Raw genomic sequence first — 26777 nt, forward strand, 5'->3', positions numbered from 1 at the left:
TAAGGGGAAGACCCAATGCAGCCTGTGGAAGACTGGGAAGTTGGTTAGTTTGAAAGAGTGCCTGGTCCTTCCCAAGCCAGAGATAATAAAACCCAAACTTAAAGAGCTCGCTCTCTCTAGCTGGGTAACACACGCTCGCCCCATTCATCTGTGCATTTTCTCTCGGTAGCAGCCCTGTGGCCCTAGCGGCCGCCCGGGGCCGCAGCAGACGGCGTGTGCGTGGGCACACAGCCAGCCAGAGACAGCTGGGAACACGGACTAAGCTGGCGGGGTGGTGACAAAGACTGCACTGGACTGAACCAAGGGCACAGAACTTCTGGACCTTGGTCTTGTACTGGCTCGATGAAGACAAAACTGGACTTCTTCCAAGGCGGGACGGAAAGAGACGGAACCCAGGGGGCAGTTCTTCGATTCTGCTTCTCCAATAGAAACTCGCCATGCCACGACCTCCCATCCGTGGGCCCCTGGAATTCCTTTCTTGCGACTCAATTAAAGGACTTCCTTGCCAAACACTTCTAGGAGGGGGAGCCTAATCTATTGGTGTTTTATCAGAGCCTAACTGACGCGGGGGCTGGGACGCTTCCACTAGCCTTGGGGGGCGGGGGGGGATGCCCAGCTCCAGCCACTTTAGCTATCCTGAACCACCTGAAGGGCGGGGCGGGGCTGCGGGGAGTGGGGGCGGGTACAGGAGGACGATGCCTGGATAATCAAAAGCACTCGTGAAGTTCACAGACCAAGGGCACAGCTCACTGAAAGACTGAGACCCAACCCCAGGGCCGCGGAGCACACCCTTCACCCCACACTGCACCACCGCGTCACTGCAGACGCCTCTCTGCCTCCGTTCTTTTCACCCAGGACATCATGTCGGACGTTCAACAAAAAATTACAAGGCATGCTAAAAGAAAAAAAAAAAAAGTCTGAAGAAACAAACATCAGAACCAGACTCGCATACGGCACAGACGGTGGAATTATCAAGACAGGAATTTAAAGCGACTATGAAGAACAGGCAGAGCACTGCATTGGAAAAGTAGGTCACACCCGAGAACACACAGCTGATGTCAGTGGAGAAACGGAGATTCTAGGGAAGAATGAAAAGGAAATGTAAGAGATAAGCACTGTGACAGAAATGACCAATGCCTTTGTCTCATTACTGCACTAGACACAAGTGGGGTAAGAAGCTCTAAGCTTGCGGATATGTCAACAGAACCTTTGAAACCCGAAAAGCAAAGAGAAAAAGACTGAAAAAAAAAAAATGGAACAAACTATCCAAGAAGTGTGGGACAACTACAAAAGGTGTCACACGTAATGGGAATGCCAGATGAAAAAGAGAAGAAAATGTGAAACATTAATGACAGAACATTCCCAAATTAGTTAATGTCAGATAGCACACCACAAAGCTCAGAGCACAAAGCAAGATAAATGCCAAAAAATAAAAATAAAAGTAAAATAAACCCCAACACCTAGGCATATCATCTTCACACTGCAGAAAACAGAAGATAAAAAAATATTGAAAAAAAAATCTTGAAAGAAGCCAGAAGACATAATACCTTACCTATAGAGGAGAAAAGTTAAGAATTATATGTGACTTCTCTGAAATCATGCAAGCAAGAGGGAAGTGAAATGAAACGTTTAAAATATTGAGAAAAAACACCAATCTAGGAGTCTGTACCTTGCAAAATTATCCTTCAAAAGGGAAGGAGAAATGCTTTCTCAGACAAAAATTGAGGGGATCTCTTGCCAGTGGGCCTTCCTTGAAAGAAATGTTAAAATAAATTATTCAGTGAAAAGGAAAATGATATAGATCAAAAACTCAGGCCACATAAATAAAGGAAGAGTGTTAGACAAGAAATGAGCTAAAGAAAAAGAAAATTTTTAATTTTTTATATTCATAACTGATCTAACAAATCAACTGTTCCAAACAATAGTAGGAACGTGTTCAATGGATACAGTTCACGGACACGGAAGAAATGGCAGCGATGGCACACGGGACAGGAGAAGAGTCAGATTGCTTTGTCATTATAAAGTATTTGCACTAACTCCAGGGCAACCACTAAAACAGTTTAATCGATATACTAAGAAAGGACAAGAAAACGGAACTAGATAAAATGCTCAGCTAAAGCCACTAAAGCCAGAATTAGAAGACAAAAAAACAAGGGCAACAATGAAACCGTAGCCAGTACGGTAAATATTAATCCAACGACACATCACTTTAAACAGCAACAGTCCGTATCAATTAAATGACAGGCGTTGTCAAGGTGGATCAAAAACTGAGACCCAACTGTATGTTGTCTAACAAAAACCCATGTTAAATTTTAGTACATATGTAGATTAAAAGTAAAGAAATGGAGAATGCTGACCCACGTTAACAATAATCAAAAGGCAGCCGGAGAGAAGCCCCATCAATTTCAGACCGCAGCTTCAGAGCAGGGGAAGCTATCGGGGGTGACAAGGGACATTCCATAAAGGCGTCACTTCTCCGAGAGGACACAACAGTCCTGCACACAGGGTGGGGCAAAAGTAGGGTTACAGTTGTGAGTACACAAAACACAGGCTTTATCTTGTATTGTTTACTAATTATTATGCTCTCCATAAGAACAACTGTGACCCTACTTTTGCCCCACCTGGATGCATGCATCTTAAAACGGAGCATCACAGTGCACGAGGCAAAACCTGACAGAAACGCAAGGAGAAACTGAGAACCCACTGCTACAGGCGGGCAGTTCCACACCCTTCTGTCATAAATGGACCCATTTAGCAGGCAGAAGATCCGTAAGGACACAGTTAAACCCAGTAACACCATCAATCTCTCTCTCTCTCTCTCTAAACTTCTCTCTCTCTCTCTCTCTCTCTCTCTCTCTCTCTCACACACACACACACACACACACATTCCTACTCAGAAGTTATGTTATAGCACTGGATATTTTTCACGCTTGGAAACGGTTCTTAACCCTGGGATTTTAAAAGGTGGAAATAAAATGACAACAAACTCACAACTATCAACTGAACAAAAAAAAAAAAAACTCAGCAAACAACTAGAACAGGAACAGAATCACAGAAATGGAGATCACATGGAGGGTTATCAGTGGGCAGGGATAGGGAAAAGAATGGGGAAAAGGTACAGGGAATAAGAAGTATACATGGCAGGTACAAAGTAGACAGGGGGAGGGTAAGAACAGTATGGGAAACGGAGAAGCCAAAGAACTTATATGTACGACCCACGGACATGAACTAAGGGGGAGAATGCTGGTGGGAGGGCAGGTGCAGGGCAGAGGGGAATAAAGGGTAGGAAAAAATTGGGATAACTGTGATAGCATAATCAATAAAATACACTTAAAAAAATTTTAAAGGTGGAAATATTTCTTTCAAGAGAACAACAGCACTCAAATTAATGAAATGTGGTCTCTATATTTTCTGTATTTCATTGCTTTAAAATTTTTATTTTTTTCCAAGAACTGCAATTAACATTTGAACCAGACTGCTATTGTACCTTAAAAGAACTCAGTGATAACCAGCATTTAGCCTATTAAAAATGCTCCTTTTGAAGGGAAAAAAAAACTACCATCAATCAACTATATATAAAGGACATGAAAAGATTACTACAACAGAATATATTCTTTTATTTGATTTTTATTTATTTTTAGAGAGGGGAAGGGAGGGAGAAAGAGAGAAGCATCATTGTGTGGTTGCCTCTCACGCACCCCCTACTGGGGACTCAGCCTGCAACCCAGACATTGCCCTGACTGAGAATTGAACCCGTGACCCTTTGGTTCGCAGGCAGGTACTCAATCCACTGAACCACACCAGCCAGGGCAGACTATGCATTCTTTTCAAGTTCACATGGAAGAGTCACCAACATAGACCACATTCTTAACACAACTCAACAAGATGAAAAGAACAGAAATCATACACTCTATCCTCTCAGACCACAGTGGAACTAAACTAGAAATCAACACCAGAAAAACAGCTTGGATAGCCCCCAATACCTGAAGATTAAACAACACACTTCTAAACACATCGGTCAAAGAAATCTTTAAAATATTCTGAACTGAATAAAAGCAAAAACACAACAGATTTGTGGGGTACAGCAAAAGCAATGTTTAGAGACAAACTTATAGTGCTGTGCATACATTAAAAAGAACGGAGATCTACAGTCCATAATCTACGATTACATCTAAAACTAGAGATTTAAGCCATACAAGAAAACTGCCATTATTGGCAAGAGAAAAACTGCCTCAACAATGATTCCATAAGAAAACCCAGGGCAAAGGAGAAACAACCTTAAGTGGAATTCACGGAGATGCCAAATGCCACGGCCACTCAGGTCAGAACCCAAGATCCGGACTTCCGGCAAGATGGAGGCATAGGTGGATGCACCATACCTCCACGCACAACCAAGATTAGAACAACAATTTAGAGGCAGAATAACACCCAGAACTGACAGAGAACTTATCTGAATGGAAGTCGGACAGCCAAGAAGTTGAAGTAGACCCGTTCACCCAGACAGGTAGGAGGCGCGGAGAGGAGCAGCCGGGCGCGCGGAGAACAGGGAGAACTGGGCACATAAGGCAACCGGGAGGGAGCGCGTAAGGCATCTGGGGCGCGCAAGATCGCAGCGGGTGGACCCTGAGTACACGAGCGGCAGCTGGCGGACCCAGTGAGGCTGTGATTGTGGACCAGGGCAGAGCGCACAACCCAGGACCCCAGAGAAGGGACTGAGGTCCCAGGGAGACGGGAGCTACCACCATTGTTCCGCCCCGCCCCACCCCACCCCCACGTACAACGTCACAATCTAGCGACTGGGGTGCCCAGCCCCGGTGAACACCTAAGGCTCCGCCCCTCACCGTAACAGGAGCGACCAGACCAAAAAAAAAAAGAAGAAGAAAGAGAGAGAGAGAGAGAGACATGTCTCAAACAGAAGAACAGATCAATGCCCCAGGACTTATCCTTTTGAGCGACCAAGAGATAGCCAATCTATCAGACGCACAGTTCAAAACACTGGTGATCAGGAAGCTCACAGAATTGGTTGAATTTGGTTGCAAATTAGATGAAAAAATGCAGGTTACCATAAAAGAGATGAAGGAAGATGCATGGAGAACCAATAGTGATGAGAAGGAAACTGGGACTCAAAACAATAGAGTGGACCAGAAGGAAGAAAAAAACAACCAAACAGAAAAGAATGGAGAAATAAGAATTCAAAAAAACAAGGAGAAGCTTAGGAACCTCCAGGACATCTTTAAACGTTCCAACATCCGAATTATAGGGGTACCAGAAGAGGAAGAGGAAAAGCAACAGATTGAACACGTATTTGAACAAATAATAAAGGAGAACTTCCCCAATCTGGCAAAGGAAATAGACTTCCAGGAAATTCAGGAAGCTCAGAGAGCCCCAAAGAAGTTGGACCCAAGAAGAAACACACCAAGGCACATCATCATTACATTAGCCAAGGTAAAAATGAAGGAGAGAATCCTAGAAGCAACAAGAGATAAGGGGACAGTAACCTACAAAGGAGTTCCCATCAGACTGTCAGCTGATTTCTCAAAAGAGACCTTACTGGCAAGAAGGGGCTGTAAAGAAGTACTCCAAGTCATGAAAGACAAGGACCTATATCCCAGATTGCTCTACCCAGCAAAGCTTTCATTTAGAATGGAAGGGCAGAGAAAGTGCTTCTCAGATAAGGTCAAGTTAAAGGAGTTCATCAACACCAAGCCCTTATTTTATGAAATGCTAAAGGGGCTTATCTAAGGAAAAGAAGATAAGAAAAAGAAGATAAAAAACATGTATAGTAAAATGACAGCAAACTCGCAATTATTAACAACCACACCTAAAACAAAAACAAAAAGAAACTAAGCAAACAACTAGAACAGGAACAGAACCACAGAAATGGAGATCACATGGAGGGTTAGCAACAGGGGAGTGGGAGGAGGAGAGAGAGGAAAAAGGTACAGAGAATAAGTAGCATAGATGGTAGGTAGAAAATAGACAGGGGGAGGATAAGAATAGTATGGGAAATGTAGAAGCTAAAGAACTTATAAGTATGACACATAGACATGACTAAAGGGGGTATATGGGTGGGAGAGAGTGTACAGGGGTGGAGGGGAATGAAGGGAGGGAAATGGGACAACTGTAATAGCATAATCAATAAAATATATTTTAAAAAAAGAACCCAAGATCCCTCCCAACTGCACTTCAAGCCAGAGCCACAAGATGGAGCCCCTGCTCCACTCACACAGCGAGGCCGTGGCCAGGAGGAATTGCAGAGCCTCCTCCCTCAACCTCACACATCCCGCCCTCTCCTGGGCTAATTCCCTCACCGCTCTCTCCTGGGCTAATTCCCTCACCGTTACTCCGCCTCCCTACACACAGTCTTCTCTGTCATTTCGCTTCTTTTGGTCTCCCCTTCCACTTGTCCCAGCCCACCAGCTTCCTCAAAAATGGAGAGGAAAGAGGAAAACTATCCCAAACTTATATATTTTTATAAGACAGAAACCCTTTCCGTCATTCCCAACCATTTTTCCTATTGTGAGTGCCGTACACAAAAAGTTTTTGTTTCGTTTTTACTTTTGCCTAGTGGTACAGCGAGGGAAAAAAGTTATCGATTTATACACAGAGTGGAGGGCGTGGGGGAGTAGACCAAGCACGCTGGTTTCACATGAGCAGAGACGAAGGATCTGCAGGCGGCAGGTACGGACAGGAAGACCAACGGTGTGCGAGGCTCCCACCAGTGCTGGAGAACGGCCGACCCTCGTAAATATGCTAGAAGGCCACTGAATTGTACTCTTTAAAGAGACGAACGAATGTGTGATATATAAGTTGTATCTCAATAAAGCTATTCTTAACAAAACCAGCTTACCCCAAACAGAAACATTCCCCTCGACAAATCTTATTCATACTAATTTATACTACAGTTTTCGTAAATTCGTTTTTCAGGGAGGAAAATGTTACACTTTAGTACAGCCCCATCTCAAATTATAATTCTCAATTAGTAGAGTCCAAGGATTATATTGCTTTTTTTTTCCTTTGGCTTTTAGTGTTAACTTTACATGTTCTGTTCAAGACTGATATGAATCAACAAGTACATCACAAGAAATGAAAAGCCAGGAAATACACAGCAACTACTTACTGGAAACGTAAGGAAAAGGGTTATCACACGCCACTACTCAGAACCCTCTACCGGTTCTTGCTGCTCGCAGAATGCAGTCCAAACTCCCGACACGGCGCATAGGTCCTTCATGACCCGGTCCGTCTCAGCCTCCCCCACGAACTCCGAGTCGGGTCTGTTCTCGTGCAGACCCACGCACGGCCTTGCTCTCTGTGTGTGGGCCTTCACCAGCTTGACTGGTGACTCTTTCTTTCTCCAAATCCCACCTTAGACAACACTTCCTCCCGGGAGCTTCTATACGACCCCCTTCGCCAAACCCCAGGCCTCTCTGCTCCCAGTCTGCCGAACTGGTGCCCTCACAGCCCTTACCACACTGCACCCGAGTTTTACTTGCTCGTGTGTCTCTTCAGCTTAGAATTTCTTATTCGCCACTGTATTCTCAGTACCCAGCAGGAAGCCTAGTGCGTAACTAACGCTTAAAATTTGATGAATGAGTGGCCGAACAAGCTCCTAATTACCAGATGGCTGGACATCCCTTTGACACTACACATGGATGACAAATGAAAAAACCACCGGCGGGAGCAGCAGGGCCAGCACGGACACCAGGCTCTGAGACAACGCCCTCCACGATCTCACCCCAGGCCCTGTGTCACACGCACAAGGTCTCAGTCACGGGGCTTTTCCCTGCGGACAAAGCCCTTCCAGCATTCAGGCCCGTGTCATGGAAATGGGACAGAAATACAGAAAACAACAAAACCCACCACTGTCTGTAGGTATCTACTTCTAGTTATGGGGCCGAATGTTGGAGAAGACAAATTTCTACATTTTCTTCCATTCCTTAGAATGGGGTTTCAGAGCCAAAACAGCTAAAGAATCACTTAGTCCACCGGTTTCATACCAGGCTCAGCAAACCCCTCAGGGATCGCCTCCGGGACAGAGAGCAAGGGAGGAGGCCTGAGCATGTGGAGCTTCTAAACTGAACTGCACTGAAACAAAGCAACTGACTTTAGCCTCTTGTAAATTTAAATTGTACTTTTCAATTACGGTTTACATCAAATATTACTTTGCGTTGGTTTCAGGTGTACAGGGTAGTGGTTACACAATGACTTCAGCCTCTTAGCATATCAGGCTTCGCCAACACGTGTACAGAAATAGTTCTGCTACTTTTATGTAAAATAAAGCCATCTATTTCGACCCAATCTCTTTATTTTAAAAATTAAGGAACTAAGACTTAATTAAACACTGTGGTTTCATTCTTAATTGAGAATTAAGTAAACACTGGTTTCTCTGTATAGAATCCATCCCATTGTGTACAGGCACCTCCCTACAAACTCTTAAGCATTTTTACAGAGTGAGCAGTTCCGACTATACACAGACCAATAACGACAAGGTCTAAAGGGGACAGATAGAGGACAATCACAAACTGAGCACTGCTAAACCACAGACAGTATATTAAGTACTTAATACGCATGCTTTCTCTCAAGGGATCCCAGATATGTCATGTACCTTTTCTTAAACAAATTAGTTCCCTGAGGTTTTCTCATCCATACAAAGACAACGCGGTAATCCCCAGGCATGTACAGCACTCAGCAGAAGGTCCTACACATAAGTCACGACAATCAGTAGTAGATGTTACTACCACTCCATTCAGCCTTCGCAATAACCTTGTGTGATCGGGTCCTGGGACGTGCCCAAGCTCACACAGCTAGCTAGTAGGGAGAGCCAGGTGGTGAACCCAAGTCTAGTTCTAAAACCCATATTCTCTGAAGAACGCTACCCTCGTTTGGCCTACCTCACAGCACAAAATTAAATCAGCCAATGCACTTTGAAAGTCCTACGCATACCTAAGGTAAGTTTCCCCAGGCGGAATCCTCCTAAAAATAGCAACTGGCTAAGATCAAGCCTCTACCCAGAGAAAACAAGGAAATGAACCAAAAATGGGTCTATGAGGCCTGTCCAGAAGGTATCCAGTCATGTAATATGAAAAATGAGAGACATTTATGGAAGAAGATACAAGATACAAGAAACACTGTACACAGGACAATGACACCTCAGTCCCCTTCAAAGTAGGCACCTTGGAACTTTTCACAGTTCTCCCAGTCACCATCAGCTGCCCTGTAATACTTTCCCGAATCTCATCGACAGTGTGAAATCAATTCTCTTAAAAAGGTGATTTTAGCCCTGGCTGGTGTGGCTCTGTGGGTTGAGCACCAGACTGGGAACCACAAAGTTGCCAGTTCAATCCCTTGTCAAGGCACATGCCTGGGTTGTGGGCCAGGTCCCCACTTGGGGGCATGCGAGAGGCAATCACACTGATGTTTCTCTCCCTCTTCCTCCCTCCCTTCTCCTCTCTCGAAAACATAAATAAAACCTTTTTTTTTAAAGGTGATTGTAGTTTTGGGAAAAGCCAGAAGTCACAGGGTGCCAAATCTGGGCTGTAGAGGGGCTGAGTCATCTGAGTAATTTGATGTTTTGCTAAAAAACTGCATGAGAGGTGATACATGAGCAGGCACGTTGTCGTGATGAAGCTGCCAGTCACCAGTTGCCCATAGCTGTGGCCTTCTGAATCATCCGAATAGCTTCCACAGAGGAATGTTCAAAATTAATGCAAAATTAAATGCAGGTTCGTTGCTCAACTCACTCAGTCATTTTGTATGGGATGGCCAGACAGTGCACATGCTCACTCAACAGCGTCTACCACCCCCACCGACCACTACAGTGAAGTCCTCATTGTTCACCCATGCACATTCCAGTCCACTCGCCTTGGCTGCCAGGTTACATCCAAGCCACACAAACTGTTCTCATTATATCAACGATAGCTGGACTTTTTCCGGACAGACCTCGTAGAGTATTATTTATCTCTGACCTTTTGGCCCTAAGTATAGGCAGAGAAAGAAATGCTTTCTTTCCTCCAGGACCACCCACAAAGTGCCTCCCGCATTCCCTATTCATTATTTTTTACCCAGGTAAAATTCGTTTATTCAGTAGACATCTATAGAACATCTATGATGCACACACCATTTCGCCAAGTGTTAGAGAGAGATCCTTAAGATCTAACCCTTGCTTTTAAGGAACAGAAAGAACCGATTATAAAACAATATAATGAAGCCTTCCTGACCATCTAAACTAGTTAGAGTGCCCACCCCTTGGATCCCTCTTCTTTTACCCTGTTTTGGTCAGCACATTTTACTGCTCAGAAGAAGTGATTAATTGTGCCCGAGGGTGGGGTCTGGGAAGGACATTGTTTGTAGGAAACCTCAGAAATCAGAGGAAAGTGAAAAGGAGGAAGGGTAGTCCCATCCTTTATGCCAGCTTCCTCCCCCGCCACACACACACACACACACACACACACACACACACACACACACGCTAGCGTCCAGCTCAGCTCCAGCTCAGACCGGAAAGCGCAGCACCAGCGTCTCTCACTCAGGGCTCCTTCTGCCCAAGCTCTTGAACCCAGCTCCCAGTGGCCCTATCCGGCATTTCAGAGGCTGGCTCTTCTCGCAGTGGGCCAGGAAGCTCTGAAATAGAACACAATCAAACCTGCCCTACCCTGTCCCCCAACACAGCTGCCATGATTCACTTCCTATTCCAAACACTCATTTAAGGGGGCGGGGGGTCCGAAAACTTAAAACTTGACAGTATTCATATAATATATGACATAGTTTTTTAGTAAATATTTTATGTTTGTAAAACTTAAGGTTTCTGTCCCAACTTCTCAACTCTGCCACTGCAGCGTGAAGCAGCCATATACAATATATAAGCAAATGACATACTGGATTTCAATTAAACTTTACTTGTAAAAACAGGCAGTGGGCCTGTGCATCTGCTTGCCAACCCCGATCTACTGGGTTGGCAAAAAAAGTCCATTATGTTGTTTTTTGTTCTTTTTAAATAAAAGACACATTTTTCATTTTCACCAGTAACTTTATTGATTTGGATATTTTGAGTCTGTCAGCTCTCTCCCACTGTTGGCTTCTAGTGGACAGAGGCCAGGGGTGCTGCTACATCTTCCAATGCATAATACAGCCCCACAGCAAAGAATTATTTGGCCAAAATGTCAATAGTACCAAGAAATTTCGCAAACCACTTTTGACATGTTCAATCAGTCACAGCACCTTCTCCATACACTGCACAAATCTTTTTTTTTTTGCGCTTGAGTTGCATTTTTACCTTTCTTGAAATAATAAAGCATAGTACATGTGTTGCATTATTTTCTTTCATCTTGATTATTACAATAGCAGCACAAAAATTCACTAATTTGACAAGTTTCTTTTTAATGCACACTGATATGACAGCTGTCACAATGCAATCTAACAAAATTGTTTCGAATGAAGTTAAAGACAACTGAGCACTACTAGAGCCATCATACGGACAAAAAACCCTTGACGGACTTTTTAGCCAAATCAATAAAAGAAAATGGGAGAACTATTTTTAAGCAGCTTCCTCCTGACTATTTCTAACTACCTGTCTGAAAACCTCAGGCTCTTGCCCTGACTGGTGTGGCTCAGCTGGGTATCATTCCACAAAGTGAAAGGTAGCTGGTTCGATTCCTGGTCAGGGCACATGCCTGGGTTGCAGGTTTGGTCCCCAGTCGGGGCATGTGCGAGAGGCAGCCAATCATGTCTCTCTCTCTCACATCGATGTTTCTCTCCCTCTTCCTCCCTCCCTCCCTTTTTCTCTCTCTAAAAATAAATAAATAAAAATCCTTAAAAAATAAAACAAACCCAACACCTCTTCAGTATTTCTATTTAATTACTAAGTATAACACCTCCAATAAGGAGTTAATATCCAAAATATATAAAGAATTCATACAACTCAACAACAAATAAAAACAAGCAATCCAACTTAAAAAATGGGCAGAGCCCTGGGCAGGGTGGCCCAGTTGGCTAGAGCGTCACCCTGCCACCCAAAGGTTGCAGGTTCGATTTCTGGTCAGGGCACAGGCTTAGGTTGCCGGTCCCATCCCCGGTCCGGGCACGTGTGATCCCTTCTGGGCAAAATCAGGAGGCAACCAATCAACGCTTCTGTCTCACATCGATGTTTCTCTCGCTTCCCCTCTCTCTAAAAAGCAATTCATAAAATGTCCTTGGGTGAGGGTTAAAAAAAAAAAAGGGCAAAGGACCTGAGCAGACACTTCCCCCAAGACTTAAAAACAGCTAACAGATGTACAAAAAGATATACAACCGCACTAGCTATTAGGGAAATGCAAATCAAAACTATAATGAGATACCACCTCACACCTATTAGAAGGGCTACTATCAACAAGACAGGTATATAACAAGTATGAGAGAGGCTGTGGAGAAAAGGGAACCCTCATTCACTGCTTGTGGGAATGTAAATTGGTATGGCACTATGCAAACAGTCCGGTGGTTCCTTAAAACATTAAGAATAGCCCTGGCTGGTGTGGCTCAGTGGATTGAGCGCTGGCCTGCGAACCAAAAGGTCACCAGTTCGACTTCTAGTCAGGGCACACGCCTGGGTTGCAGGTCAGGTCCCCAGTAGGGGGAGTGTGTAAGGCAGCCACACACTGATGTTTCTCTCCCTCTCTTTCTCTCTCCCTTCCCCTCTCTCTAAAAATAAAGAAATAAAATCTTTCAAAAAAATTTTTTTTTAATTTAAGAGTAGAATTACCACATGATCCAACAACCCCTTTTTGGGTTTCTAACAGAAAAATTTGAAAACATTTCCTCATAAAGATATATGGACCCCTATGTTCACTGCAGCATTATTCACAGTGGCCAAGACATGAAAACAACGGAAGTGCCCTTTGATGGATGGTTGGATAAAGATGTGGTGTACACACACAATACTCAACCATAAAAAAAGATGAAATATTGCCATTTAGGACAACATGGATGGATATTGGGAATATCGTGCTAAGTGAAATAAGTCAACGGAAAAAGTCAAGAACTATATGATTTCATTCATAATTGGGAAATAAAACTGAAAGCAACAAAGAAACAAAAAGACACAGTTTTAGACTTTTACCAGGGATCACTGTCAAGTTCCCCATGATAGCCTCAAACCCATGTGATCTAGATATTAACTCCAGACACATCAAACATCTCTGCAGGGGAACTGGGAGCCAACTCCGCCTTTAAAATACATCCAGAATCCATTACTTTCTGGCTACCCACCACTACCGCCCCCTGGTCGGAGCCCCCCACCCTAGTTTCAGCCACATCGCCCCCTCCTGGACTACTTACTGACCACCACAAAAGCTTCCTGTTCTCCCTGCTTCCACCACTGCCCGCCTTTCCCCACCCTCCACAGCCCACGCTCCCAAAGCAACCAGAATAAGACTGGAACCTCTAAGTCAAAACACGTCATTCCTCTGTTTCCCATTCTCCAGGGGCTCCCACCTCACTTTCCAATCCACTGCAAAGGTCTGGCCCTGGCCCTCAGGCACTGTGTGATTCAGTCCCATCACTTCTCTGCTCTCATCTCCTGCTGCCCTTGCCCCTACCCCACCCCAGCACACTGGCCTCCGTGTGGGCTCCCGGGCAGACAGCTCACACCCACACCTCAGGGCTTTTCACTTGTAGCTCTCTCTACCTAGGGTGTTGTGCTCCCAGACACCTCCCTGGCTGGGTTCCTCACTTCTTTCAGATCTTAGCTTAAAATGTCACCTCCTCAGAGGCCTTTCTCTGATCACCTTATTTATATAAAGGAGCAAGCTCTCAGCGCCCCAACACTCCCACCTTACCCTGCTTTTGTGCTTCTGAGCACGTTTACCCACTGGACATTATTTATCTCTGTGCCTGTTTGTTTACTTACATCTAGTTATTCATTTATTTGTAGCTATTTCTTCCCATTAGAATATAATCCTTGAAAGCAAGGACTTTCTCCATTTTGTTTAATGCCGTACACCTATTTCCAAGAACTGTGCTAGGCATGTAGTAAGTACAGTGCTCAGTTTTATCATCAGAACATAAGCTCCAGGATACAGCATAATAACCTATGTATAATAGGAATGTGGAATAAGTTTGATGAAAATGATTATTCCTCCCCCTCCCGCAACTCACCAGGCATGTTTAAAAACACTGGTGCTCCAACGGAAAGAGACCGAAGTGTCATCAGAAAGACCGACGAACAAAGAACACTGGCTGCCACTCCACCTCTCCAGAAACTAACTTCATAACCCAGTTCCCTGAGTAGGAACATGCTCCAGGGAAAGGAGAAGAAGAAGACTCCCGAACCAGTTAACAGGGCAAGAGCTGGCCTAGAGGTGCCCCACCCCCTCATGAGCGGCTGCAGCATGCTGCCTCTGACTGCCATCTCACCGCAGGGGCAGCCCCGGGAGTGCAGGGGGCCCTCCCTGGGCTTCCTCTCCTGTGACCGATCACTCCTCTGCTGAGTCCCAGTTCCCAGACGCCTTCTCTGCTTGCCACATTGCTCCACCTTCCCAGAGGAGCTTTCTCTAACCATCCACCAGCTACCACGGGCAACCAAGACCACAGTTTCCACTCTCCAGTGGCTCCCATCTTGTCTAGAATAAAATGCGCTCTTGCCCTGGAGCTAAGACCCTCTGCACACTGACTGCTCAAGTTTCTTTTATTTCATTAGTACTCTCCATGGCCATGGTCAACATCAACCAATAAAATACTGGCATCCAGAACCCTAGGGAAAGGAGCTAGTTATCAATTGAAGTTTTTTAATTTTGCTTTGCTTTTAAAGATTAAGTCCGTTACTGCCCCAACCAAAAATTAACTTTGTCTGCCCTGGCTGGTGCAGCTCAGTGGATTGAGCATGGGCTGTGAGCCAAAGGGTCGCCAGTTCGATTCCCAGTCAGGGCACATGCCTGGGTTGTGGGTCAGGTCCCCAGTAGGGGGCACTCAAGAGGCGACCACACATTGATGTTTCTCTCCCTCTCTTTCTACCTCCCTTCCCCTCTCCTAAAAATAAACAAATAAAATCTTTTTAAAAATTAACTTTCTCAAGAGATGTTAAAAGTACAATGAAAATAATCCAGGTTTGAAATCTAGTCCTAACATTTACCACCTATGTGAATTTGGAGAAGTTACGTAACCTCTCTAAGCTCATTCCCTCATGGTGATAATAACAGCACTCACCTCATGGGGAGATAGCACATGTCATATAGGGCTGGCCTGGAACATAGTAAGTACTCAATAAACAGTGGCTAGACCTATTGAAGGTTGTCAACTTCATGCAAGAATTTTCCTTTGTTAGACTGGCTGGCTGATTAAACGAGAAACCATGTGAAGTACTTATTAGCATAGTACATGGTTCACAATGGTCATAGACTAATACTGACTTTCCTCCCTCTCCCGTAATGGTGGAAGAATTGCAGACTTCATAAACTACCCAATTCTATCAGTGTGGCCAGGTTTCACTGCACAATATACTTACCATTTAGGTACTTGAAGCTTTCAGTCAATGCTTCTGGCTGCTCCCCCCCATTGGTTCTTGTCCTGGAAAGTCACTCACTGTCTTTCAGTGGCAGTTGCCCCCTGACCTGTACAGAATTAAAAAGGAAGGAAGAGAGAGGTAGAACATGAATCACACCAGGGCTGAGCAAGCTGAACCAAAGGCCTGTCCCAAAGGCCGTCGCAGACAGTGCAGCGTCGGGAGGAGACAGGGCAGAATCCGAGTCCAGATGCTGCTCGCTCTGACGGAAGCTGGCTATCTCTTCCCCAAGGGAGAGGGGAGTGGCTCCAAGAGACTTCCCCTCTCCTCTCAGATAATGCAGTCCCAGTGCAGGCTATATTGCCCTTCCTTCAATCAACAGACCTACACACTCCTCAATAGTCCAAAAATTCATATGGCATCTCACAGCTGGGAAGCATCTCAGAAATCAACTAGTTATGTGCCCTCGTCTTAAGAAAGGAACTAAAGCTTGGAAAGGGTGAGTCACACAATTGCTTAAAACTAAAGCCAGGATTCTACTAAAAATAAGATGTTCTAGAAGGTGGGTAGGAACAAACATCAGCGGGTATCTACCACAGCCCACACAATACGTTGTATGTGTTATAAGCCAATAACACAATAATGCTGCTCCCTTATAGATAACTTAAATTTCAAGAAGTCAAGTGACTTGTCCAAGGTCTTACCGCTTGCTAGTAAGTGGCAGTCAGGATTTAAACTCACGTCTGTCTGAGCTCAAAAGCCCCTTCACCATGCTGTCTCTCGCTGGGCTGCCTTCTAGACTGGGTCCTCGAAAGGACCCCGAACAACCCAGGATTGATTAAAACTGAAAATAGAGCGTCTCTGCCTGCAAATGTGCCCTTCGGTTTTATAACGAGCCTTCTTTCTACAAGAGAGCTGAAAAGCCTACTAGCCCATTTAATCTTACCCGTAAAATAAGTTACTGAAGGTAGAAGATCTGGGTCAAATGTCTGTCTACAATGGAACAGCACTGAGAGCCCAGAAATAAAACTGCAGGTACATGGGGGGCGAGTAATTTTTGACAAAGGAGCCAGAAACACACACTGGAGAAAAGAAAGCCTCTGCAATAAATAGTACTGGAGAACTGGAAACCCATGTGCAAAAGGAGGAAACTAGATTACAGTTTGTCCTCTTGCACAAAAGTTATTCCAAAATGGATCAAAGACCTACATATAAGATCTGAAACAATAAAGTACATAGAAGGAAACATAGACACTAAACTTATGGACCTTGGTGATGGAGAACTTTTTAGAAATTTGACCCCAAAGGCAAGGGAAGTAAAGGCAAAAATAAATGAATGGGACTGTATCAAACTAAAAAGCTTCTGCACAGCAAAGGAAACAGACAACTAAACAAAAAGGCAACCAACCGAATGGGAGATGGTGTTTGCAAACCACAGCTCCAACAACCGGTTCACATCCAAAACATAGGAAGAACTCATACAAGCCCTGATTGGTGTGCTTCATGGGTTGAGAAACATCTTACAAACTGAACAGTCACTGGTTTGATTCCCGGTCAGGGCACACGTCTGGGTTGAGGGCCAGGACCCTGGTTGGGGGCGTGAGAGAGGCAGCAGATCAATGTTTCTCTGACACATCAACGTTTCTGTCCACCTCTTTCTCCCTCCCTTCCCCTCACTCTAAAAATAGATGCTAGACAGAGAGAATTTCTTAAAAAAGAACTTATACAACAACAACAAACAATCCAATTAAAAAATGGGCAGAGAAGCCCTGGCTGGCGTAGCTCACTGGATTAAGCGCGGGCTGCGAACCAAAGCATCACAGGTTCGATTCCCAGTCAGGGCACATGCTTGGGTTGCAGGCCATGGCCCCCAGCAACCGCACATCGATGTTTCTCTCTCTCTCTCCCTCCCTTCCCTCTCTAAAAATAAGTAAGTAAAATCTATTTTTAAAAAAATGGGCAGAGGACCTGAGTAGACACCTCTCCCAAGAAGACATACAAATGGCCGTCAGACACATGAAAAGATGGTCAACTTCACCAGCTATTAGGGAAATACAAACCAAAACTACAATGAGATACCACCTCACACCTGTTAGAATGGCTACTACCAACAAGACAGGTAAGAACAAGTTTTGGAGAGGCTGTGGGAAAAAGGAACCCTCCTTCACTGCTGGTGGGAGTGTAAACTGGTACAGCCACTATGGGAAAAAGTATGGAGGTTCCACACACACACACACACACACACACAATAAATAAGTAAGTAAATAAATAAATAAATAAAAATAGAGTTGCCATATGACCCAGCAATCTCTCTTCTGGGTATCTACCTGAAAAACTCAAAAACATTTGCGAAGATTTATGCACCCCTATGTTCATTCGCGGCAGCATTATTCACGGTGGCTAAGACACGGAGACAACCACAGTGCCCTTCGACAGAGGACGGGACAAAGACGACATGGTGCATATATGCCTCGGAATACTGTTCAGCCACAAGATGAAACACTGCCATTTGCAGCAACGATAGATGGACCTTGAGAATATTATGCTGAGAAAAATGTCAGGACAAACCCTATGATTTCATGCATATGTGGGGTATAAAACTGAAACTCACAGACACAGGCAGACGACAGTATGGTGGTTACCAGAGGGGAGGGCGACAGGGGGGCAGTAAAAGGTAAAGGAGGTCAAAGACATAGTGATGGGAGAGGATCTGACTTCGGGCGGTGGGCACGCAATGGAACACACAGATCATGTACCAGAGAAACGTACGCTTGAAGCCTGTATGACCCAATTAACCAATGTCACCCTGATAAATCTGAGTTTTATGTCCTCACCCGAGGACTTGCTCCTTGATTTTAGAGAGAGAGGAGTGGAGGGGGAGAGAGAGATATCGATGTCAGAGAGCATCGTCAGTCCATCGGCTGCCTCTCGACATGCCCCGACCAGGAAGGGATCTAACCCACGACCTGGGCGTGTACCCTGACCAGGGATCGAACCTACAACCTTTTAGTATACAGGATGCCTCTCTAACTAACTGAGCCACCCTGCAGGGGCCATCCCAGTAAATATAATAAAATAAAAAAATACATGGTTAGCATTTAAAAAAAATTCTGTCTATCCTAGTTTTGAAGAAGAATGGAAAGACAGCTAACCTAGTGATAAAACTAAAGCTTTTGTAAATGTTCTTCCACTCAAACTACCCGCCCTCCCATTCCGTCACAACTGCCCCATCCCGTCCCGTCCCCCATCCCCCCCCCCCCGCCCACAGTCTGCAGACCCCCTCTGCCTTCCCACCCAGGCTGCCGGTCCCTGTCACCTGATTCCCCCACCTCCACCGCCAACACTGTGACACACACACACACAACAGACTCTATCCCTACCTCTATCCCCCTGGAGAGCTAGAAGGCTAGAATTAAGATGGAGAAATAATAAAATCATAGTTTTTTAATGGCTTTTTAAAAAAAGATGAGAACCTGAAGCCTCAAGCCAGTAAGACCTGAAGGAAAAAGAATTACTGATAAGCAATGAAAACAGCTAGGGAACAAAGCCCCGCACCGGGGGCAGCACGCGAGGGATGGCCTGGGTGAGTGCGGGAGAAGCTTTAGCTCTCTCTCCCTCCCACACGCACTATTTTTTTTTTATTATTTTATTGTTGTTCAATTACAGTTGTCTGTATTTTCTCCCTGCCCCCTCCAAACCCACCTCCCTCCCTTGCTTCCACCCTCCCCCTTGGTATTGTCCATGCCACACACTTTTTAAAAAAATATATTTTACTGATTATGTTATTACGGTTGTCCCATTTTCTCCCCTTTATCCCCCTCCACCCTGCACACCCCCTCCCACCTGCACCACCCACTTTAGTTCATGTCCATGGGTCATACATGTAAGTTCTTTGGCTTCTCCATTTCCTATAACTATTCTTGCCCTCCCCCTGTCTATTTTCTACCTACCATTTATGCTACTTATTCTCTGTACCTTTTCCCACTCTCTCCCCCTCCCACTGCCCCCGCTGATAACCCTCCATGTGATCTCCGTTTCTGCCACACACACTTTTAAAAGGACTTTGTCTAAGTAGAGTAAGTGTGACTGCTATTCAAACAGCTTCAGAAGGGGCCCACAGGTCGTCTGTCCCGCCCTCACCCATCATCTGACTCTTCCCCCCTCCCCACCGACCTTACACACACACACACACACACACACACACACACACACACACACACACACTCTCTGCTCCGCACAGACGAGAGCTTCCCCCGCATATAAATTCTGACCTCTCAGCGGTGGACACGTATGTCTGACCCATCTCCATGAAAGGCTCTGCAGCCCCAACAGTGAAAGCAGCACCCCTACCGACAGCGACTGCCCCCACCGCCCACTGCCAAATTTGCTAGCATGTTCCTAGGGCCTAGGAGGCTGTTCTCTTCAAACAGGAGAGAAAGCACGGCCAAACACCAAGCAAACAGGAACCCCGGATGATCCTGGTTTGTTTTCAACTGTCTGCACTCTCTCCTGTTTCGCAGGGGTGGGAGCAGGCAGCGAATGGTTTCTTTCCTTTGCTTCTGAGTGTCTTTTACTTCTTGCATCCTCAGCGAACTAGCCTTCCGCCCCCAGAAACAAGAGGATGACTGTAAACACTCTTGGGCTGCCCCTTCAGAGAGATTCCTGCCCCGACGGACCCACCCACATCACTGCCCTCGGGCATCTTTTCTGTGCTTCGTGTCCCTGTCCGCGGTGACAGTGGTGCGCACGGGTCAGCCTGTGCAGACACAAAGATGAAAGGCCCCTCACAGACGACGGTGCGTCCAGCCGCCTCCTTCTCCAGAGGAGGCGGTGAGCCCCAGAGAGGAAAAGAGACTGACTTGCCCGAAGTTGCAAAGCCAGTTGAAGTGAATACGGCTGAGTCCACCTGAGATCATTAACAAGCCACACTGAAGAAGTCCATCAGCCCAGCCCTGGCCAGGTGGCTCAGGTGGTTGGAGCCTCGTCCCATACGTCAAAAGGCTGCAGGTCTGATCTCCGGTCAGAGCATATTCCTAGGTTGCAGGACGGATCCCCAGAAAGGGCACACATGTAAGGCAGCCAATGATGTTTCTCTTATCCCCTGCCCCATTCCTCTCTCTAAAATCAATAAGCACGTCCTCCAGTGAGGATTGAATACAAAGAAATTCAGCTAATATTTTTTTTTTTTTAGAAAATAGAGCCCAGGCTGGTGGCTCAGTTGGCTGGGCACCATCCCACACACTGAGTGGTCGCCAGCTCCGTTCCTGGTCAGGACCCGTGCCTGGGCTGCGGGTTTGGTCCCCAGTCGCAGTGTGTGCAAGGGGCGGATGGCCAGTGTCTCTCTCGCTCCCTCACGTCCATGTTTCTCTCTCTCTCCTTCTCCCTCCTCTCCCCTCTATAATCAAAAATAAGAAAAAAAAAAGAATACATCAAAATCCATCCTCATTTGACTGCTAAAGATTAAAGTTCTCTTAAATATGTACTAATTTTGTCCCCAAAACACTTTGATGAGAAAGCTAGTAGGTAATTCTGCTGCCAGTATACTCTTCCTACAGATAACTGTAAACTCTGGATAAAAACCTTTAAACTATCTGAAGTGAACAAAGGCTGGCAGATTTGGGACAGGTGAAATTAGAAGGAACTAGCAGGAGATGAGTTTCCCATTTTCAGAGCTTGGACCTGAAGGTTGTCCAGCCGTAGTTACGATTTAAAACGAACCAACCCTAGGCTTTCCGTCCGCAGGAACCAAAGACAGAGCTGCCACGCCGGTCAGAGGGAGCCACGGGAGGAGGGTCCCGGGTTCTGTGTGTGAGCTCTGCCCAATCTCCAGCTGGCCCCTGGACCGCACAACACAGGGCAGAATCCAAGGATCTTAGCAAAGGATGAAAGAGCCAGACTGAAATTTGAACTGCCACCTACCACAGGTAAGACAGGGTTTGCCGTTTTAACCAAATTAACTGCCTATGAAAATGCGAACATCATAAGAAGCTGGAGTCTCCACAATATAACAATCATATTCACTTATGGTCAGGACAGAACTCAAATTACGTAAAGAACTGGAAAGTAAACCTTTTTGCAAGGGGGAAAGGCAACGAGCAGAGGGCCATTCCGAGATGACCCAGATATTGGAATTATCAGATGAGGATATTAAAACAGCTATCGTAACTAAGCTGAGAAATGGAAAATTTTTTAAAGTAGCAACTTCATTTTTTTCTTTTTTATTAAATTGATTGTATAGGTTTCAAGTGTTCATTTCCAAAGTGGCAATTTTAGGACAGAAAAGCAGTATCTCAAACTTTTTTCATTCACTGAATGAGCTTAGTAACAGAATGGAGTTGACAGAAAGAAAAATCAATGAATCTTGAAGACAGATCAGTTAGAAATGATCAAAACCAAAACAACTCGAGTCATCTGCAGTCTCTAGAACCACCCGCCCCCTCGGGCCCTCCAGCCGAGTGCACACAAGGACCACGTTACTTTCTGTCACCAGAAATTGGCCTCAGAGAGAATCCGAGCGACTGGGATCACAGAGAAATCACCACCTGCAATTCTGTTGGACTGGCCGCCCCTCATCTACTAATTAACCTCGTAAGGTCACACAGATACAAGCAGTAAGAAAGGTAAAGGTGGAAAATGAGGGGATAGGAAGAAAATTTAAATCTGAAATACCATAATATCCAAAGTCCTAGAAATCAAATCTAGTGCCCTTTTGTGTATACTGAGAAACAGGAAACAGTTGTTTTTTCCCCTAGAATTGCTGAGGTAGCATCCTTAAGATTGTTCAGAAAAAAAGCCAGAAGGATTTTCCATTTTCTTCTGCCCTATGCGGTCCCTCACCCGAAAGTCAACCTGGCAAACAGGCAGGATGGGGCGGGACCGATCAGTCGGTGCAGCGAGTCTGCAGCTGACATGCCAGCACGTTGGTGACCCAGTGTCCCCCAGGCTGGTAAAAGTGGCTACTCTGAATGCCAGCCCTGACCAGCTTCCCACAGCCAAGTCACCTCCTGTTGGAGCTCAGGACAGTCTAGAAGGAGGTGGAGGGAGAAACGTGAGCTGCAGAAGACATGTCATTTCCGTCCCACCCACCTGCCCACAAGGGAAGAGAATCAGAGCAAGTGCTCTCCTTTGACGAGAGTGGGAGACAGAAGAAGAGGTGCCCCCAAGTGCAATAAAAAACCATGAGCCAGTAGTTCTGCCACTAACATACTGTCAGAGCTCAGAGAACGTCTTTTTTTATACTCTCAGGGTCTCAGCGTCATCAGGTGAACAAAGAGTCAGATGAAATGATAGCTAAGGTCCTTTCCAATAACAGTATGTACGACATCTTGAGCTTCCAGTCAAGAGAACGGAGTACATAACCACAGCCACATCAAAATTACAACCAAACTATTTACAAAACCACCAGCGATGAGAACTGCCTAAAATCTAGCTGAACAGAAGTCCTATAACTAAAGACATACAGAAGACGCCACACCCAGACTTGGGGGAGGGGCAGGGACAGAGAGCAGACTGGCCCCACACCCATGTGTGGTGGCTGAAAACTGGGAGGGACATCCAGGCTGCAGCTCCGGAGGTCCCCCCTGAAGATCGAGGGGTGCCAGTCCCAGACTGGGCTCCCCAGCCAAGGGCTCCAGTGCCAGGAAGAGAAGTCCCCTTAACTTGCGGCTGTGAAAACCAGCAGAGATTGTGGCTGGGCGAGAAGGAGGGCTTCTGGAGTCCCAGGTGTTCCTCTTAAAGGGCCTGTACTCAGACTTACTCAGACTCACTCCCTCTGAGCTTCAGCGCCGGGGCAGCAGCTCCAAAGACGTCAGGAACTGAACTGTCTGGCTTTGGGGCAAGGGCTAGAGGGGCAGCTTTCTCCCAGACAGAAGAGCTGGCAGAGCCCCTTGTTCCTTTGCCGAGTCCTCCCACTACAGAGCCAGCACGCAGGGACCAGAGCTGAGTCTCCATCAACCTGGCTAACACTGTTCACCCTGCCTTGGTGATTCCCTGAGACCCTGCCCCATCCAAACAATATTTACCCAAAGAGATCCACACCGAGACACATCATAATTAAAACGGCAAAGGTTAAAGACAAAGAGAGAATTTCAAAAAGCAGCAAGAGAAAAGCAGTTAGTTATCTAGAATGGAGCTCCCATAAGACTGTCAGCTGATTCCTCAACAGAAACTTTGCAGGCCAGAAGGGACCAGCAACGAATATTCAAAGTGAGGCAAAACAAGGACCTACAACCAAGAACACTCTACTCAGCCAAGCTGTCATTTAGAATAGAAGGGCACAGAAGAGCTTCCCAGACAAGACAAAGCTAAAGGAGTTCATCACCACCGCACTAGTATTATTTGAAATGTTAAAGGGCTGTCGTTACGAAGAAGGTAAAAAAATAATAAAAAATATGAACAATAAAATGGTAATAAACACAAATTATCAACAATTACTTTAAATGTGAATGGATGAAATGCTCTAATCAAAAGACAAAGGTGGCTGAATGGGTAAGAAAACAGGACCTTTAACATGCGCTGTCTACATGAGACTCCCTTCAGACTGAAAGACACACACAGGCTGAAAGTGAAGGAATGGAAGAAGATACTTCACGACAATGCAAACAAACAAACAGAAAAGCTGGGGTAGCAGTACTTACACCAGACAAAACAGACCTTAAAACAAAGTCTGTAACAAGAGACAAAGGACCCAGCAATTCCACTTCTGGTATTTATCCAAAGAAACCCACACACTAAATCAAACACACACTCATCCATATATCCGGTGCGGCACTATTTACAATAGCCTAGGTATTGAAGCAACTCAGGTGATAAAGAAGTAGTGTATATATACAATGAACTATGACTCAGTCATTAAAAAGAATGAGAGCTTGTCATCTGCAATAACATGGATGGCTCTAGCTGGTGCTGTACTGAAGAAATAAGTCAGACAGAGAAAGACAAATACTATGATTTCACTTATATGTGGAATCTGAAAAAACAAAATAAACAAAATAAACAAAAAAGCAGGATATAAAAGAACATTTTGATGGTTGCCAGAGGGGAGGGAGTTTGGGGGAAGGAATGGAAAATGTGAAGGGATTAAGAAGTATAAATTGGCCCTAACTGGTGTGGTTCAGTTGGTTGGGTGTCATCCCACAAAGCGAAAAGTCACCAGTTCAATTCCCAGTCAGGGCACATGCAAGAGGTAACTGACTAGTGTTTCTCTCCCTCTCTTTCTTCCTCCATTCCCCTCTCTCTAAAAAATAAATATTTTTTTTTAAAAAGAAGTACAAATTAGCAGTTACAAAATAGTCACGGGAGCGTAAAGTACAGCACAGAGAATATAGTGGATGATATTGTAATAACTATGTATGAGGTCAGATGGGTGCTAGTTTTATCAGGGTGATCACTTCGTAAGTTATATAAATGTAATAATATGTACATCAACTGTACTCGAAAAAGACAAATTTTAAAAAACAATACGCATGGCATCTTCATCCATGTCATCTCCATCTGCCTTTAAAGAAACTATAAATAATAGGTCTCAAAAGTCAGTCAAGGAAACAATACATTTGATTCATTAGACTATCTCACGGGTATACAACTATTCAAATTTCTTAAAGAATAAATTAATTTAAAAATATCAGTTATTTCAAAATTTTGTTAAAAGCAATTTCAATACCTATCTATAATGGAGGACTGCTAAAATACTATTTTTCTGCTCTTAATTCTGCCAGAATCATTTTATTTTGAGCTTTATTTTGTTTGAGTAACTGTGAACTTCATTTTTTGGTTACTGTTCTTTAGAGAAACAGGAAGAGAGAGCGAGAGAGAGAGAGAAACATGAATTTGTTGGTCCACTTGTTTGTCCGTTCACTGGTTGACTCCTGCGTGTGCCCTGACGGGGGAGAGAACCTGCAGCCTTGGCGAATCAGGACAACACTCCAACCAACTGAGCTACCTGTCCAGGGCCCCAGGATAATTTTTTTCATCCATGTAACTCTTAGGATGAAAAGGCAGGTACTCTTATCCTCCCCGAGCTCCTCCCCCGCCATATGACAGATGAACAAACAGACTAAGAGACTTGTGAACCTTTTAGGAAACTAGAAACAGAGACAGGACTAGAGTCCAGCAATCCCATCCCTGAGCTTCAGGGGTTTCTCCACCTCACTAAAGAAACCTTACTTTCCTAAAGAAACCTTAGGTAACAAAGAACCAAGAGTATAAGCATAAGTAAGACTGAAACTGGAAAGAAAGGATTCAAGAACCTGTGAAGCACTATTAATAAACAACTGATAAGACCAGCTTGCAATTGAGGTATCTATCTAAAAGCGGCCCTCAAGGACCGCCACCTGGCTCCGCTGTTCTCTTTCGAACACATAGTCTACAACTAGAGGCTAGGCTTCTCTGCAATTGGCCCACATTTGTGGGGTTTAGCCAAAGAACCAGGAAGAAAAGTGTGGGTAACGCACCTGCTCTAGGAAAGCTGGCTGAATCAGAAAAACATGCCGGCTCCCTTTAACCTCTGGAAGTCTATGACTAGGATATTATGGTGCCACAAGGATAAAAGCAGGTAATGTCAAATATAATTAAACAGCAAGTCACAGCAATTACCCTTCGGGGAGAAAGGAACCAAAAGTGCTTTTATTACCTAACGTAATCTCCACAGTAACCCTATCAGGTAAATAATACTGGGTCTACTTTATAAATGAGGAAGAAATAAAGGCTCAAAGTCATGTAGCTAGCTGATAAGTACCAGCTGAGAAGTTGATTTTTACCCAGTTATTTGTGCCCCCAATTTTCCTTTCTCCTCTCCATCATACCACCTCTCTAAGGAATTATCTCTCCAATCTTACCCTCAAGAAAGCCAGTCCTGACCCACAGCCTCAACATCACAAACCTAACATAAGATGATGGGTAGTTTACTCGTTAACTGGTTCATTCATTCATTCCTTCGTTCGTTCAAATATCAACCTCTGAGTTTAAACACTGGAAACAAAACAGTGAGTAGAAAGACCTGCCGTCATGGTATTGGCTGTATAGTGCAACAGAAAAATACTGAGGAAAGATCACACTATTAAATTTAAACTACATGAAATACAATGAAAAGAAGCTGACCTCCCACCAGGGGTGAGGGCGTTCCAAAGAGAAGAGGAAGCAGGGTGAGCTCGAGGAACTCCAGGAGATCTGTGTGTGACCACAGCAGGGAGGTCAGCCGGACGCGTGGGGAGACATATGGAGAGAGCCACACCATGCATGCAAGCCCTTGGAGGCCAAATTACAGATCTGGGTCTTTATCCAAAGAACTATACGAAGTCATTTAGGTGTT

At 45.0% G+C, this 26777-nt stretch overlaps 1 protein-coding gene across 10 annotated transcripts in view; it reads right to left on the reverse strand.

Annotated features, from left to right (window-relative positions):
• LUZP1 (leucine zipper protein 1) overlaps positions 1-26777 on the reverse strand; it is an 87702-nt gene that overhangs the window by 12244 nt on the left and 48681 nt on the right. For 7 of the 10 annotated variants that reach the window (XM_045858494.1, XM_045858491.1, XM_045858490.1 and 4 more), the window contains one exon: positions 15473-15578. The exons of the other annotated variants lie outside the window; for them this stretch is intronic. The gene's annotated coding sequence lies outside the window, so the exon portion shown is untranslated. The remainder of the gene's footprint in view (positions 1-15472; positions 15579-26777) is intronic. 10 annotated transcript variants of the gene reach the window in all.

This window comes from Phyllostomus hastatus, unplaced genomic scaffold (assembly GCF_019186645.2).
Source record: "Phyllostomus hastatus isolate PE091 unplaced genomic scaffold, TTU_PhHast_1.1 phas_scaffold_182, whole genome shotgun sequence".
Taxonomy (NCBI): domain Eukaryota; kingdom Metazoa; phylum Chordata; class Mammalia; order Chiroptera; family Phyllostomidae; genus Phyllostomus; species Phyllostomus hastatus.